The sequence below is a fragment of the Pan paniscus genome, chromosome 8 (genome assembly GCF_029289425.2).
Source record: "Pan paniscus chromosome 8, NHGRI_mPanPan1-v2.0_pri, whole genome shotgun sequence".
NCBI classification, from domain to species: domain Eukaryota; kingdom Metazoa; phylum Chordata; class Mammalia; order Primates; family Hominidae; genus Pan; species Pan paniscus.
This window is the reverse complement of record NC_073257.2, coordinates 54,109,152-54,127,174: the sequence shown is the minus strand read 5'-3', so window position 1 is coordinate 54,127,174 and position 18,023 is coordinate 54,109,152.

Below are 18,023 nucleotides of genomic sequence, written 5' to 3'. Positions count from 1 at the left end.
TTGCTTATCAGCTTAAGGAGATTTTGGGCTAAGACGATGGGGTTTTCTAAATATACAATCATGCCACCTGCAAACATGGACAATATGACTTCCTCTTTTCCTAATTTGAATACCCTTTATTTCTTTATCCTGCCTGATTGCCCTGGCCAGAAATTCCAACACTATGTTGAATAGGAGTGGTGAGAGAGGACATTCCTGTCTTGTGCCAGTTTTCAAAGGGAATGCATCCAGTTTTTGCCCATTCAGTATGATATTGGCTGTGGGTTTGTCATACATAGCTCTTATTATTTTGAGATACGTCCCATCAATACCTAATTTATTGAGAGTTTTTAGCATGAAGGGCTGTTGAATTTTGTCAAAGGCCTTTTCTGCATCTATTGAGATAATCATGTGGTTTTTGTCTTTGGTTCTGTTTATATGCTGGATTACGTTTATTGATTTTTGTATGTTGAGCCAGCCTTGCAACCCAGGGATGAAGCCTACTTGATCATGGTGGATAAGCTTTTTGATGTGCTGCTGGATTTGGTTTGCCAGTATTTTATTGAGGATTTTTGCATCGATGTTCATCAGGGATATTGGTCTCAAATTCTCTTTTTTGTTTGTGTCTCTGCCAGTCTTTGGTATCAGGATGATGGTGGCCTCATAAAATGAGTTAGGGAGGATTCCCTCTTTTTCTGTTGATTGCAATAGTTTCAGAAGGAATGGTACCATCTCCTCCTTGTACATATGGTAGAATTCGGCAGTGAGTCAGTCTGGTCCTGGACTTTTTTTGGTTAGTAGGCTATTAATTATTGCCTCAATTTCAGAGCCTGTTATTGGTCTATTCAGGGATTCATCTCCCTCCTGGTTTAGACTTGGGAGGTGTATTTGTCGAGGAATTTATCCATTTCTTCTAGATTTTCTAGTTTATTTGTGCAGAGGTGTTTATAATATTCTCTGATTGTAGTTTGTATCTCTGTGGGATCAGTGGTGGTATCCCCTTTATCATTTTTTATTGCATCTATTTGATTCTTCTCTCCTTTCTTCTTTATTAGTCTTGCTAGTGGTCTATCAATTTTGTTGATCTTTTCAAAAAACCAGCTCCTGGATTCATTGATTTTTTGAAGGGTTTTTTTTTTTGTCTCTATCTCCTTCAGTTCTGCTCTGATCTTAGTTATTTCTTGCCTTCTGCTAGCTTTTGAATGTGTTTTCTCTTGCTTCTCTAGTTCTTTTAATTGTGATGTTAGGGTGTCAATTTTAGATCTTTCCTGCTTTCTCTTGTGCGCTTTCAGTGCTATAAATTTCCCTGTACACACTGCTTTAAATGTGTCCAAGAGATTATGGTATGTTGTGTCTTTGTTTTTGTTGGTTTCAAAGAACATCTTTATTTCTGCCTTCATTTCGTTATGTACCTGGTAGTCATTCAGGAGCAGGTTGTTCAGTTTCCGTGTAGTTGAGTGGTTTTGAGTCGGCTTCTTAATCCTGAGTTCTAGTTTTATTGCACTGTGGTCTGAGAGACAGTTTGTTATAATTTCTTTTCTTTTACATTTGCTGAGGATTGCTTTACTTCCAACTATGTGGTCAGTTTTGGAATACGTCCGATGTGGTGCTGAGAAGAATGTATATTCTGTTAATTTGGGATGGAGAGTGCTGCAGATGTCTATTAGGTCTGCTTAGTGCAGAGCTGAGTTCAATTCCTGGATATCCTTATTAACTTTCTGCCTCGTTGATCTGTCTAATGTTGACAGTGGGGTGTTAAAGTCTCCCATTATTATTGTGTGGGAGTCTAAGTCTCTTTGTAGGTCTCTAGGGACTTGCTTTATGAATCTGGGTGCTCCTGTATTGGGTGCATATATATTTATGATAGTTGCTCTTCTTGTTGAATTTCTCCCTCTACCATTATGTAATGGCTTTGTCTCTTTTGATCTTTATTGATTTAAAGTCTGTTTTACCCGAGACTAGGATTGCAACCCCTGCCTTTTTTTGTTTTCCATTTGCTTGGTAGATCTTCCTCCATCCCTTTATTTTGAGCCTACGTGTATCTCTGCATGTGGAATGGGTCTCCTGGACACAGCACACTGATGGGTCTTGACTCTTTATCCAATTTGCCAGTCCATTTCTTTTAATTGGAGCATTTAGCCCATTTACATTTAAGGTTAATATTGTTATGTGTGAATTTGATTCTGTCATTATGATGTTAGCTGATTATTTTGCTTGTTAGTTGATGCAGTTTCTTCGTAGCATCAGTGGTCTTTACAATTTGGCATGTTTTTGCATTGGCTGGTACTGGTCATTTGTTTCCATGTTTAGTGCTTCCTTCAGGAGCTCTTTTAAGGCAGGCCTGGTGGTGAGAAAATCTCTCAGCATTTGCTTGTCTGTAAAGGATTTCATTTCTCCTCCACTTATGAAGCTTAGTTTGGCTGGATACAAAATTCTGGGTTTAAAATTCTTTTCTTTAATAATGTTGAATATTGGCCCCCACTCTCTTCTGGCTTGTAGAGTTTCTGCTGAGAGATCCGCTGTTAGTCTCATGGGCTTCCCTTTCTGGGTAACCGACCTTTCTCTCTGGCTGCCCTTAACATTTTTTTCCTTCATTTCAAGTTTGGTGAGTCTCAAAATTATGTGTCTTGGAGTTGCTCTTCTTGAAGAGTATCTTTGTGGCATTCTCTGTATTTCCTGAATTTGAATGTTGGCCTGCCTTGCTAGGTTGGGGACGTTCTCCTGGATAATATCCTGCAGAGTGGTTTCCAACTTGGTTCCATTCTCCCCATCACTTTCAGGTACACCACTCAGGTGTAGATTTGGTCTTTTCACCTAGTCCCATATTTCTTGGAGGCTTTGTTCATTACTTTTTACTCTTTTTTCTCTAAACTTCTCGTCTTGCTTCATTTCATTCATTTGATCTTCAATCACTGATACCCTTTCTTCCAGGTGATCAAATTGGCTACTGAAGCTTGTGCATTCATCACGTAGTTCTCGTGCCATGGTTTTCAGTTCCATCAGGTCATTTAAGGTCTTCTCTACACTGCTTATTCTCGTTAGCCATTTGTCTAATCTTTTTTCAAGGTTTTTAGCTTCTTTGCGATGGGCTCAAACTTCTTCCTTTAGCTTGGAGCAGTTTGATCGTCTGAAGTCTTCTTCTCTCAACTCATTGAAATCATTCTCAATTCAGCTTTGTTCTGTTGCTGGTGAGGAGCTGCATTCCTTTGGAGGGGGATAGGTGCTCTGATTTTTAGAATTTTCAGCTTTTCTGCTCTGTTTTTTCCCATCTTTGTGGTTATGTCTACCTTTGGTCTTTGATGATGGTGATGTACAGATGGGGTTTTGGTGTGGATGTCCTTTCTGCTTGTTAGTTTTCCTTCTAACAGTCAGAACCCTCAGCTGCAGGTCTGTTGGAGTTTGCTGGAGGTCCGCTCCAGACCCTGTTTGCCTGGGTATCAGCAGCACAGGCTGCAGAACAGCGAATATTGCTGAACAGCAAATGTTGCTGCCTGATCATTCCTCTGGAAGTTTTGTCTCAGAGAGGTACCTGGCCGTGTGAGGTGTCAGTCTGCTCCTTCTGCAGGGTTCCTCCCAGTTAGGCTACTCTGGGGTCAGAGACCCACTTGAGGAGGCAGTCTGTCCATTCTCAGATCTCAAACTCCGTGCTGGGAGAACCACTACTCTCTTCAAAGCTGTCAGACAGGGACATTTAAGTCTGCAGAGGTTTCTGCTGCCTTTTGTTCAGCTATGCCCTCCCCCCAGATGTGGAGTCTATAGAGGCAGGCAGGCCTCCTTGAGCTGTGGTGGGCTCCACCCGGTTCAAGCTTCCTGGCTGCTTTGTTTACCTACTCAAGCCTCAGCAATGGTGGGCACCCCTCCCCCAGCCTCGCTGCTGCCTTGCAGTTCAATCTCAGACTGCTGTGCTAGCAATGAGCAAGGCTCCATGGGTGCATGGGACCCTCCGAGCCAGGCACGGTATATAATATCCTGGTGGGCCATTTGCTAAGACCACTGGAAAAGTGCAGTATTAGGGTGGGAGTGACCCGATTTTCAAGGTGCCGTCTGTCACTGCTTCCCTTGGCTAGGAATGGGAATTCCCTGACCCCTTGTGCTTCCTGGATGAGGTGATGCCTCTCCTGCTTCGGCTCATGCTTGGTGGGTTGCACCCACTGTCTTGCTCCCACTGTCTGACAAGCCCCCATGAGATGAACCCAGTACCTCAGTTGAAAATGCAGAAATCACCCATCTTCTGCATCACTCACGCTGGGATCTGTAGACTGGAGCTGTTCCTATTTGGCCATCTTGGAACCGCCGTGACTACCTTAAATAATACCTATAAACAGCAAACTGTTAGTAGTGTTTTTGTTGTAATTAAATGTAGTAAACTGTACCTTCCAAATTATATCTGAAATAATTTGTCAAACACTTGTTGAAGTTTTTGATTTACTCAAAATTCTATGCTCAGCAGCTGGAGGTAGGAACAAGTGTCCTCCTTTACTCTTATGTAGAGGCATACTTTCTCATGAGGTGAATACTCTGCAAGAATTAGTATCTTGTAGCTAGTGGTGAATTTGACTAAGTAGTGTACCAAAAAACATTTTTTGGTGTGGCTGCTGGCAAAGAGATCCAAGAGAGTAGATGGAGTCAAGCTTGCTGAAACAAGGAAAGAGAACAGCATTATTTTAGGCAGAGAGCAGGGGTAGAGCAGGAAAATGCCTAGGTGCAGGTTAGATGATTTTTATAGAATGACATTAATCAACTTTTGAAATGAATGGAAAGTATTCCCTGAGAGTCTCCTTTGAGTCATGTCATGGCAGTCTTATTTAAACATGAAGTGAAAGTTAAATTTTTTTAATTGTCATTTTTGTCGTCTGTTTTCAGGGTGTCAGAGAATATTTAAGTGATATTCTTTTTATCCTCCGCATAAGAAAACAGGACTAGAGAAACCTATGGCTTCCTCCCTTGTTGGTGGTCTAGTAGCCCTGGCACACAGAGCCTCTGAATCTGAAACACTTGTTTTGTCACAATATTGCCTGAAATAATACGTTTAGGATTAGTAACTTAGTAAATGCAATAGTCTTGTATTCATTGAAATAAAATGTTCTTGTACCAGTATTATTTAGTACATTACATTTTATCATAGTAAATAAATAATAGAAATAGAAGTTCTCGGCTGCTTTATATTGCTGTAGAAAAAAACAATGAAACCTTATTTTAAACTTTTCTCATTATTTATAAATGGAATTCATGAGATCCTTTTTTAGGTTTGATGACAGGTACCATATTAAGGGAAGCATTTTATAACCCATGTCTCCAACACCATCTCTGGAAGTTAAGAGCCTCCAATGGGTTTTCTATAGAGTGCATATAATACCACACTCAGGCAGTTCATGGAGTGTAAGAAATATCTTAGTGCTTTGTCATTTGACATTTTCACCAAGAAAAAATAAACTTTGATAAGTTTAACTTATACTTCCTTTCCCCTTCAGGTATCTACTGAGTATTTTACTCAACAATACAGTTCATGCTTGAAAATATTCCTTGATGACAGCACTGCCAGCCAGCCTCATCCAACAATGACATTAAAATTGTGAGTACAGCTATACTGTCAAGGGAGAGACTCCCTTATTCTAAAAGTACTTCACCTTTTGGTTGTACTCTTCTGCAATCAGTTTAAAAAATTGGAGTCCACTATATACTGATACTAAGTATCAATTTCTCTTTTAATCTTAGACGTCAGGGTGGAAGGAAAAATCAGTTAGCAAATAAGCAATCCCAGAAAAAGTGTAGCTATTTATTTGATGCCTTTATACCTTAAAACAATGTTGAACACAGTGAGAAGGATAGGTTCCCTTTATTGAATGTCTTTTTGTGAAAAATTAGTTTCTCAATGTGTTACAGGCCTAAATCAATGTGTACTACTTTGGACATTAGTCTTGGAAGAAGGAACAGCTTTTTCTCTTCTGCCACCACTGTGTATCTGCATTTGAGTTTCTCCCATTGTTCATGAACACTTCATGTGCCACAAAGATGTGCTTTGAGAGCACCCTGAGATGAAGTTTATTTTAAAAGGAACAACAACCAACACCACCACCAACTCCATAGAGGCTGTCCAGTGTACATTGTTATAATCTCCTTTGGTTATGAGTGTTATTTTTAAAGTTTGGAAAGTGCTAATTTAGAATATTAATGTCTTTATCTTTAATTTTACTTTTCATCCCATAAATGTAACCAGAGTATAAACAATTTTGTTTTGAATGCACTAGCCTTTTTAGCTAATTCAATCATCAGTAACTTTAACTTTAATTAGAAATGGCAAGTTTACATGCATAATGTCACTTTCCTCCCTTTCTTATAACAATAATTGAGATGAAATTGTGTTTCAGCAAAAACTGGACTCAAACTTTATCTCCAGTCATGAGATTTGGGACCTAATGAGTAATCACTAAATGTCTGTAGTCAACCAAGTCTCTTAAATGTTTTTTTTTTGAGACAGAGTTTCACTCTTTTTGCCCAGGCTAGAGTGCAATGGTGCAATCTCGGCTCACCGCAACCTGTGCCTCCCGGGTTCAAGCGATTCTCCTGCTTCAGCCTCCCGAGTAGCTGAGATTACAGGCACACACCAGCACATCTGGCTGATTTTGTATTTTTTTTTAACAGAGACGGGTTTCTCCATGTTGGTCAGGCTGGACTCCAGACCTCAGGTGATCCACCCACCTCAGCCTTCCAAAGTGCTGGGATTACAGGCATGAGCCACCGTGCCCAGCCATCTCTTAAATTTTTGAGACACACACTCACACACAAACCACAACACCAAAAAACTTCTTGGCACCAAAAAACACTACTTGGCTACAATCCCTGGCTTCCTTTCAATTGAAAAGATTTTGATGTGTTAGCAACAATTCAAAAGTAGCTTTGAAGATTAATCCTGCTCAAACAAATTTCATGCTTTTTTTCCTCATTATTCTAATTTTTAGAAATCTATTTTGAAAGTAAAGTAAGTTTTAACTTGCCATCAGAAAGTTTGAGTAATGATCATTTGGTGTATTTACTATTGGTGAAATAAAGTTTTATTGAGCAAATTAATAGGGCAAATTGGCTTCAAGAAAAGATTTTGAAAACTGTTCATCACGAGTTAGTAGTGCACTGTTGTCAATGGGATAAGTGGAACTCATTGGGATCAGTTTTGCAAAGTTTTTTTTCAAAATACATGTCTGCATACACATGTTTCTTCCCATCTCCACTTTCCCTCTATCTCTAGGCACTGAGAAGCCTTTTAGGAAAATAGGGATGGAAGTGAGGCATCTTTATGTGAAGAAAAGCATCCCAGAAGATTCTGATTTTTCACTCCAACTCAATCATTCCAAACCTTGCTGCACATTGAAGTCACCTGGGAAACTTTTAAGAACACCCCGATGCCCTGCACCTACTTTGTGGGGCCTTGGACAAATTAGTTTTAAGGTGTGTTTTCCTGGGATCTGTAAAATGAGTGTTGCATTAAATGGCATGTAAGGTCATTGGTCCTTTCTAGCATATAACTTCAAATTCTGTGATTTTAAAATGATTTCAGAGATGAAAACTACTTGAAGCACTATAGACATATCCATCTTAAATGCTAATGTCACAGGCTTTTTAAAAAGTGCTAATGTTGTATAGACCTATTACTAAAATTGAGATTTGCCTTCCCTCAGTTATTTTGAGCCTCATTGTAGATGCTGAGGGCAAATGGAAGCACATAACTTATGTAAGAGAGCTTCTTGTTTTGTGATACACAGCATCTGTGAGTAACTTAGGAATACAGTTACATATATCTGAAGAGGTGTATCTGTTCATAAATATTTCAGTTAAACTAGTCAAAGGTACCTGCCATTCACATTACACTGTGTCATGTTACACTGCCTTGTTACCACAGCTTATTTTATTTTAGGATCACGGCACCTATCTTTGATTTCCTGTGTGCTTATGTTTACTAAAATATTTTTAAATAATTATGCAAAAGTGATTTCAAATAATTTTATTTTTTATAAAGCACTTTCATTACATTATGTATTTTTAGGGAAATAATTAAAAAATGGGTGGTTAGGGGATAGTGATCTAAACTAAAATGCAGGGTCTAAAATCTTAAAAAAGCAACCACTACTCAGTTGAATCAAAAGAATGGTTTAACTCTGTGAGTTAAATCCATAAATCTCATCAGTTTCACAGATAGCTTCTTCAAGTTTCTATCATGGGATATTAGGTATTTCCCCATAGGCCTCAATGGACTCCCAAATGTTACTTCATAGATCCTCTAAAAAGAGTGTTTTGAACGTGATGAATCAAAGGAAAGGTTCAACTCTGTGAGATGAATCCAAACATAATAAAGCAGTTTCACAGATAGATTCTTTCTAGTTTTTATCCAGGAATATTAGTGTTTTTTTTTCATAGGCCACAATGGGCTCCCAATGTCCCTTTGTATATTCTCCAAAAAGTGTTTCCAACCTGCTCAGTAAAAAGGGTGGTTTAACTCCGTGAGATGATTCCACACATCACAAGGCAGTTTCACAGATAACTTCTTCCTAGTTTTTATCTGGGGATATTTCGGTTTTGCCCGATAGGCCTAAAAGCGCTCCCAAATGTCCCTTCACAGGTTTTCCACAAAGAATGTTTCCAACCTGGTGAATCAAAAGAAAGGTTTAACTTCAGATAAATCCACACATGACAAAGCACTTTCACAGATAGCTTCCTTCAAGTTTTTATCTGGGATATTCGGATTTTCCCCTTAGGCCTCAATGGGATCCCAAATGTCGCTTTGCAGATTTTCTAAAAAAGAGTGTTTCCAACCTGCTGAATCAAAAGAAGGGTTTTGCTCTGTGAAATGAATCCACACATCACCTCACTTTCACACATAGCTTCTTTGAGTTTCCATGTTGGGATATTCAGTTTTTCTCCATAGGCCTCAAAGTGCTCCCAAATGTTCCTTCATAGATTCTCTAAAAAGAGTGTTTTCAACCTGCTGAATGAAAAGAAAGTTTTAACTTGGTAAGATGAATCCACACATTACAAAGCAGTTTCACAGGTAGCTTCTTTCTAGTTTATATCTGGGGATATTTGGCTTTTCCACATAGGCGTAAATGGGCTCCCAAATGTCCCTTAGCATATTCTCCTAAAAGAGTGTTTCCAATCTGCTGAGTCAAAAGAATGGTTTAACTGTGAGATAAATACATATATCACATCAGTTTCACATGGGATATTAGATTTATCCCCATAGGCCTCAAAGGGCTCCCAAATGTTTCTTTGCCGATCCTCTAAAAAGAGTGTTTTCAACCTGCTGAATCAAAGGAAAGGTTCAACTCTGTGAGATGAATCCACACATCACAAAGCAGTTTCACAGATAGCTTTCTTTTTAGTTTTTATCCAGTGATATTAGTTTTTTTCCCCCATAGGCCACAATGGGCTCCAAATTGCCCCTTCGTATATTCTCCAAAAAGTGTTTCCAACATACTGAATCAAAAGAGTGGTTTAACTCTCTGAGATGAATCCACACATCACAAAGTATTTTCACAGATAGCTTCTTCTTAGTTTTTAATCTCGGGATATTTCGGTTTTGCCCCATAGGCCTTAAAGCACTCCCAAATGTCCCTTCACAGATTTTCCACAAAGAGTGTTTCCAAAGTGGTGAAACAAAAGAAAGGTTTAACCCTGAAAGATAAATCCACACATCACAAAGCACTTTCACAGATAGATTCTTTCAAGTTTGTATTTGCGATATTCAGTTTTTCCCAAAAGGCCTCAATGGAATCCTGAATGTCCCTTCACAGATCCTCCAAAAAGAGTGTTTCCAACCTGCTGAATCAAAAGAATGGTTTTACTCTGTAAAGTGAATACACACCTCACATCACTTTCACATATAGCTTCTTTTGAGTTTCTGTCTTGGGATATTCAGTTTTTCTCCATAGGCCTCAAAGGGCTCCCAAATATTCCTTTGTAGATTCTCTAAAAAGAGTGTTTTCAACTTGCTGAATCACAGGACAGGTTTAACTCTGTAAGATGAATCCACACATCACAAAGCAGTTTCACAGATAGATTCTTTCTATTGTTTCACTGGTGTAATTTTGTTTTTCTCCATAGGCCTCAATGGGTTTCAATATATCCCTTTGCAGATTCTCCTAAATGAGTGTTTCTAACCCTGCTTAATCAAAATAAAGTTTTAATTCTGAGAGATGAACCCACACCTCACACACCTCAAAAGGGAGTTTCATGAAGACCTATGTTCGAGTTTTGATCTCAGAATCTTCAGCCTTTCCATATAGGCCTCAATCAGCTCCCAAAAGTCCCTTTGCAGATTCTGCCAAAAGAATATTTCTAACTTTCTGAACCAAAAGAAAGTTTTAACTGTGTAAGATGAATCCACATATCACAAAGCAGTTTCACAGGTAGTTTCTTTCTAGTTTTTGTATGGGGATATTCGGTTTTCACTCATAGGCCTCAAGGGGCTCCCAAATGTCCATTTGCAGATTCTCCAAAAAGAATGTTTCCAATCTGCTGAATCAAAATAAATGTTAAACCCTGTGATATGAATCCACACATCCCAAAACAGTTTCAAAAATAGCTTCTTTGGATATTTCATTTTTACCCATAGGCCTCAATGGTCTCCCAAGTGTTCCTTCACACATTATCCAAAAAGAGTGTTTTCAACCTGCTTAATCTAAAGAAAGGTTTATCTCTGTGAGATGAATCCATGTACCACAAAGCAGGTTAACAGTTTCTTTCTGGTTTTTATCTGGAGATATTCGGTTTTCCCCATAGGTGATAATGGGCTCTGAAAAGTCCATTCATAGATTCTCCAAAAAGAGTGTTTCCCACCTGCTGAATCAAAAGAATGGTTTAACTCTGTGACCTGAATCCACATGTCACATCAGTTTCCCACATAAATTCTTTGGAGTTTCTATCTTAGGATATCCAGTTTTTCCCCATACACCTCAATGGGCTCCCAAATGTTCATTCATAGATTCTGCAAAAGGAGTGTTTTCAACCTGCCACATCAAGAGAAACGTTTATCTCTGTGACATGAATCCACATATTTCAAGCAGTTTCACAGACAACTTCTGTCTAGTTTTTTTCAGGGGATATTCCGTTTTTTTTCCTTAGGCCACAAGGGGCTCAAAAATTTCCCTTCACATATTCTCCAAAAAGTGTTTCCAATCTACTGAATCAAAAGAATACTTTAACTCTTTGAGATGAATCCACATATCACAAACGAGTTCCACAGATAGCTTCATTTGAGTTTTTTTTTCTGGGGATATTCGTTTTTTTTTTCCCCCTTAGGTCCCAATGGGTTCCAAAATATCCCTTCAGAGATACTTTGAAAAGAGTGTTTTCAACCTGATGAATCAAAAGAAAGTTTTAATTCTCTGAGATGAAATCACACATCACAATCCAGTTTCGCAGTTTGTTTCTTTTCAGTTTTTATCAAAGGATATTCAACTTTTTCTTATAGGCCTTAATGGGTTCCCATGTGTCCCCTCACAGATTTTCCACAAAGAGTGTTTCCAAACTGCTAAATTGAAAGAAAGTTTTAACTCTTTGGGAAGAATCGACACATCACAAAGCAAAGTCACAGACAGCTTCATTCAAGTTTTTTCTGGCATTATCTGTTTTTCCCAATAGGCTTCAATGGGTTCCCAAATGTCCATTCACAGATTATCCAAAAAGAGTGTTTCCAACATGCTGAAACAAAGGAAAGGTTTACTTCTGGAAGGTAAATCCACACATCACAAAGCAGTTTCACAGATAGCTTCTTTCTGGATTTTACCTGGTGATATTGGATTTTTCCAAATAGGCCACAATGGGCTCCCAAATGTCCATTCACAGGTTCTCCAAAAAGAGTGTTTTCAACTTGCTGGATAAAAAGAAATGTTTAACTCTCTGAGATGAATCAACACATTACAAAGCAGTTTCACAGGTAGCTTCTTTCTAGTTTCTATCTGGGAATTTTTCATATTATCCCATGGGCCTAATTGGGCTCCCAAATATTTCTTCATAGATTCTCCAAAAAGACGTGTTTGGAACCTGCTAAATCAAAAGAAAGATTAAGACTGTGAGATGAAGCCACACAACACAAAGCAATTTAACAGATAGTTTCTTTCTGGTTTTTATCTGGGGATACTCTGTTTTGTTTTCCATAGGCCTCAATGGGATCCCTATTGTCAGTTCACAGATTTTCCAAGAAGACAGCTTCCAACCTTCTGAACTGAAACAAAGGTTTAACTCTGTGAGATGAATCCACATATCACATTAGTTTCTTTCAAGTTTCTATGTTGGGATATTCGAATTTTCACCATAAGCCTTAACGGGCTCCCAAATGTTTTTTCACAGATTCTTAACTTGTGAGATGAATGCACACATCACAAAGCAGTTTCACAGAGAGCTTCTTTGTAGTTTTTATATGGGGATATTAAATTTTTCCGCACAGGCTTCAATAGGCTCCAAAATGTCCCTTCGCCAAGTACACAAAAAGAGTGTTTCCAACCTGTTAAAACAAAATAAAGTTTGAACTATGTGAGATGCATCCACACATCAAAAAGCAGCTTCACAGATAGCTTCTTTCTACTTTTTATCTGGGATAATCAGTTTTTCCACATAGGCCTCAATGGGCTCCAAAATGTCCCTTCTCAGGTTCTCCAAAAAGAATGTTTCCAACCTACTGAATTGAAAGAAAGGTTTAACTCTGTGATAGGAATCCACACATCACAAAGCTGTTTCACAGATAGCATCTTTCTAGTTTTTATCTGGGGATATTTGATTTTTTCCCATAGGCCGGAATGGGCTCCCAAATGTCCCTTGGCAGATTCTCCAAACAAAGTGTTTCCAACCTGCTGAATCAAAAGAAAAGTTTAACTCTGTGAGATGAGCCTGCATATCAGAAAGCAGTTTCAGAGATAGCTTCTTTCTCATTTTTATCAGGGGACATTCAGTTTTCCCTCATAGGCCCAAATGGGCTCCCAAATATCTCTTCACAGATTTTCCAAAAAGAATGTTTCCAACCTACTGAATCAAAACAAACGTTTAACTCTGTGAGTGAATCCACACATCACAAAACAGTTTCACAGATTGCTTCTTTCTAGTTTTTAACTGGGGATACTGGTTTTTTTCCTCTTAGTCCACAGTGGGCTCAGAAGCTGTAAAAAGAGAGTTTCCAACCAGATGAATCAATGGAAAGGTTTAACTCTGTAGAATGAATCCACACGTCAGAAAGCAGTTTCACAGATAGCTTATTTCTAGTTTTTATCTGGGGATATTTGGTTTTTCCCCATAGGTTTCAATGGGCTCCCAAATGTCCCTTTCAGATTCTCCAAAAAAAGTGTTTCTAACCTGCTAAATCAAAAGAAAGTTTTAACTCTATGAGGTGAATCCACAAATCAAAATGAAGTTTCACAGATAGCTACTTTCTAGTTTTGACCTGGGGATATCACCTTTTCCCTATAGGCCTCAATGGACTCCCAAATGTCCCTTAGAATATTCTCTGAAAAGGGTGTTTTCAACCTGCTAAATAAAAAAAAGCTTTATCTCTTTGAGATGAATCTATATACCACAAAGCAATTTCACCAAAAGCTTCTTTCTAGTTTCTATCTAGGGATATTCGATATTTCCCTATAGGTTTCAATGGAATCCAAAATGTCACTTAGCAGATTCTCTGAAAAGTGTGTTTGCAACCTGCTGAAGCAAAGGAAGTTTTAACTCTGTGAGATGAATCCACACATTGGCAAGTCGTTTCAAAGATAGCTTCTTTCTAGTTTTTATCTGGGGATAGTCTGTTTTTCCTCATAGGCATTAATGGGCTCCCAAACGTCCCTACACAGATTGTCCAGAAAGAGGTTTTCCTCCCTTCCAAATCAAAACAAAGGTTTAATTCTGTGAGATGCATCCACTCATCACAAAGAAGTTTCACATATTGTTTCTTTCTAGCTTTTATCTCCAGATATTAGGTTTTTCCCCATAGGCCTCAATGGGTTCCCAAATGTCTCTTCACAGATTCTCCAAAAAGAGTGTTTCCAAAATACTGAATCAAAACAAAGTTTTCACTCTGTGAGATAAATCTACACATCACAAATCAGTTTCAGAGATAACTTCTTTCTAGTTTTTATTTGGGGATATTTGGTTTTTCGCCATAGGCCTCAGTGGGCTCCCAAATGTTTCTTCACAGATTCTCCAAAAACAGTGTTTCCAAAGTGCTGAATCAGAAAAAAGTTTAACTCTGTAAGATGCATCAACACATCACAAAGAAGTTTCACAGAAAACTTATTTCTATTTTTTTCTGTGGCTATGAGGTTTTTTGTTATAAAACTTAATGGTCTCCCAAATGTCACTTCGCAGATTCTCCAAAATGAGTGTTTCCAACCTGCTGAATAAAAAAAAAAAAAATGTTTTAACCCAGGGAGATGAATCCACACATCAAAAAGCAGTTTCATGGATAGCTTCTTTCTAGTTTTTATATGGGGATATTCTGTTTTGTCCTCTAGTCCTCAATGGACATCAAAATGTCCCTTCACGAATTCTCCAAAAAGAGTGCTTCCAAATTGATGGATCAAAAGAAAGGTTTAATTCTGTGAGATGAATCCATGCAACACATAGCTGTTTCACAGATAGCTTCTTTCTAGTTTTTATCTAGGGATATTTGTTTTTACCTGTTTATTTCTCAATGGGCTCACTAATGTCCCTTAGCAGAATCTGTAAAAAGAGTGTTTCTGACCTGCTGAATCAGAAGAAAGACTTACCTCTATAAGATGAACCCACATATTCCAAAGAATTTTCACAGATAGCTTCTTTCTACTTTTTATCTGGGGATATATGGTTATTCCCGTAGGCTCCAATGTGCTCCCAAATGTCCCTCTATAGATTCTCCAAAAAGAGTGTTTCCAACCTACTGAATCAAAAGTAAGTTTTAACTCTTTGAGATTAATTCATACCTCACTAAAGAATTTCGTGGATAGCTTCTTTCTAATTTTTATCTGGGGATATTCAGTTTTTCCCAAAAGGCCTCAATGGGCTCCCAAATGTCCCTTCAGAGATTCTCCAGAAAGTATTTTGAACATGCTGAATCAATGAAAAGTTTTAGCTCTGTGAGATGAATCCACACATCTCAAAGAAGTTTCACAGAGAGCTTCTTTCTAGTTCTTATCTGGGGATATTCTGTTTTCCCCATAGGCCTCAGTGGGCTCTGTGAGTTGAATACACACATCCCAAAGCTGTTTCACAGATAGCTTCTTTGTAGTTTTTACCTGTGGATTTTTGGTTTTTCCCATAGGCCTCAATGAGCTTCCAAATGTCCTTTTGGGGATTTTACAAAAGAGGGTTTCCAACCTGCTGAATCAAAAGAAAGTTTTATGTCCGTGAAATGAATCCACATGACATACAGCTGTTTCACAGCTAGACTCTTTCTAGTTTTTTTCTGGGGATATTTGATTTTTCCCCATAGGCCATAATGCATTCCCAAATGTCACTTCATAGATTCTAGAAAAAGCGTGTTTCAAACCTGCAGAAACAAAAACAATGTTTAACTCTGTGAAGTCAATCCACACACATCACATAGAATTTTCACAGATAGCTTTTTATTTTTTACTTTTTTGGGGGGATATTTGATTTATCCCCATAGGCCTCAAAGTCATCCTATATGTCCCTTCACAGATTCTCCACAAAAAGTGTTTCCAACATGCTGAATCAAAAGAAAGTTTAAACTCTGTGAGATGAATCCACACATCACAAGCAGTTTCACAGATTGCTTTTTTCTAGTATTTATCTGGGAATATTATAATAATTCCCAGAAAAATTTATATTTATCTGGGATAAATATAATTTCTAGTATTTGTCTGGGAATATTCAGGCCTCCATGGGCTCCCAAATGTCCCTTTACAGAATCTGTAAAAAAAAAAAAAGAGTGTTTCCAACGTCCTAAAACAATAGAAAGTTTTAAAACTGTGAGATGAATCCACACATCACAAAGCAGGGTAGTGTTTTGGATATATACCCAGTAATGGGATGGCTGGGTCAAATGGTATTTCTAGTTCTAGATCCCTGAGGAATTGCCACACTGACTTCCGCAATGGTTGAACATAGTTTACAGTCCCACCAACAGTGTAAAAGTGTTCCTATTTCTCCACATCCTCTCCAGCACCTGTTGTTTCCTGACTTTTTATTGATCGCCATTGTAACTGGTGTGACATGGTATCTCATTGTGGTTTTGATTTGCATTTCTCTGATGGCCAGTGATGATGAGCATTTTTTTTCTTGTGTCTGTTGGCTGCATAAATGTCTTCTTTTGAGAAGTGTCTGTTCATATCATTTGCCCACTTTTTCATGGGGTTGTTTATTTTCTTCTTGTAAACTTGTTTGAGTTCTTTGTAGATTCTGGATATTAGCCCTTTGTCAGATGAGTAGATTGCAAAAATTTTCTCCCATTCTGTAGGTTGCCTGTTCACTCTAATGGTAGTTTCTTTTGCTGTGCAGAAGCTCTTTAGTTTAATTAGATCCCATTTGTCAATTTTGTCTTTTGTTGCCATTGCTTTTGGTGTTTTAGACATGAAGTCCTTGCCCATGCCTATGTCCTGAATGGTATTGCCTAGGTTTTCTTCTAGGGTTTTTATGGTTTTAGGTCTAACATTTAAGTCTTTAATCCGTCTTGAATTAATTATTGTATAAGATGTAAGGAAGGGATCCAGTTTCAGCTTTCTACATATGGCTAGCCAGTTTTCCCAACACCATTTATTAAATAGGGAATCCTTTCCCCATTTCTTGTTTTTGTCAGGTTTGTCAAAGATCAGATGGTTGTAGATGTGTGGTATTATTTCTGAGGGCTCTGTTCTGTTCCATTGGTCTATATCTGTGTTTTGGTACCAGTACCATGCTGTTTTGGTTACTGTGGCCTTGTAGTATAGTTTGAATCAGGTAGCGTGATGCCTCCAGCTTTGTTCTTTTGGCTTACGATTGTCTTGGCAATGTAGGCTCCTTTTTGGTTCCATATGAACTTTAAAGTAGTTTTTTCCAATTCTGTGAAGAACGTAATTTGTAGCTTGATGGGGATGGCGCTGAATCTATAAATTACCTTGGGCAGTATGGCCATTTTCATGAAATTGATTCTTCCTCTCCATGGGCATGGAATGTTCTTCCATTTGTTTCTGTCCTCTTTTATTTCATTGAGCAGTGGTTTGTAGTTCTCCTTGAAGAGGTCCTTACATCCCTTGTAAGTTGGTTTCCTAGGTATATTATTCTCTTTGAAGCAATTCTGAATGGGAGTTCACTCATGATTTGGATCTCCATTTGTCTGTTATTGGTGTATAAGAATGCTTGTGATTTTTGCAAATTGATTTTATATCCTGAGACTTTGCTGAAGTTGCTTATCAGCTTAAGGAGATTTTGGGCTAAGACGATGGGGTTTTCTAAATATACAATCATGCCACCTGCAAACATGGACAATATGACTTCCTCTTTTCCTAATTTGAATACCCTTTATTTCTTTATCCTGCCTGATTGCCCTGGCCAGAAATTCCAACACTATGTTGAATAGGAGTGGTGAGAGAGGACATTCCTGTCTTGTGCCAGTTTTCAAAGGGAATGCATCCAGTTTTTGCCCATTCAGTATGATATTGGCTGTGGGTTTGTCATACATAGCTCTTATTATTTTGAGATACGTCCCATCAATACCTAATTTATTGAGAGTTTTTAGCATGAAGGGCTGTTGAATTTTGTCAAAGGCCTTTTCTGCATCTATTGAGATAATCATGTGGTTTTTGTCTTTGGTTCTGTTTATATGCTGGATTACGTTTATTGATTTTTGTATGTTGAGCCAGCCTTGCAACCCAGGGATGAAGCCTACTTGATCATGGTGGATAAGCTTTTTGATGTGCTGCTGGATTTGGTTTGCCAGTATTTTATTGAGGATTTTTGCATCGATGTTCATCAGGGATATTGGTCTCAAATTCTCTTTTTTGTTTGTGTCTCTGCCAGTCTTTGGTATCAGGATGATGGTGGCCTCATAAAATGAGTTAGGGAGGATTCCCTCTTTTTCTGTTGATTGCAATAGTTTC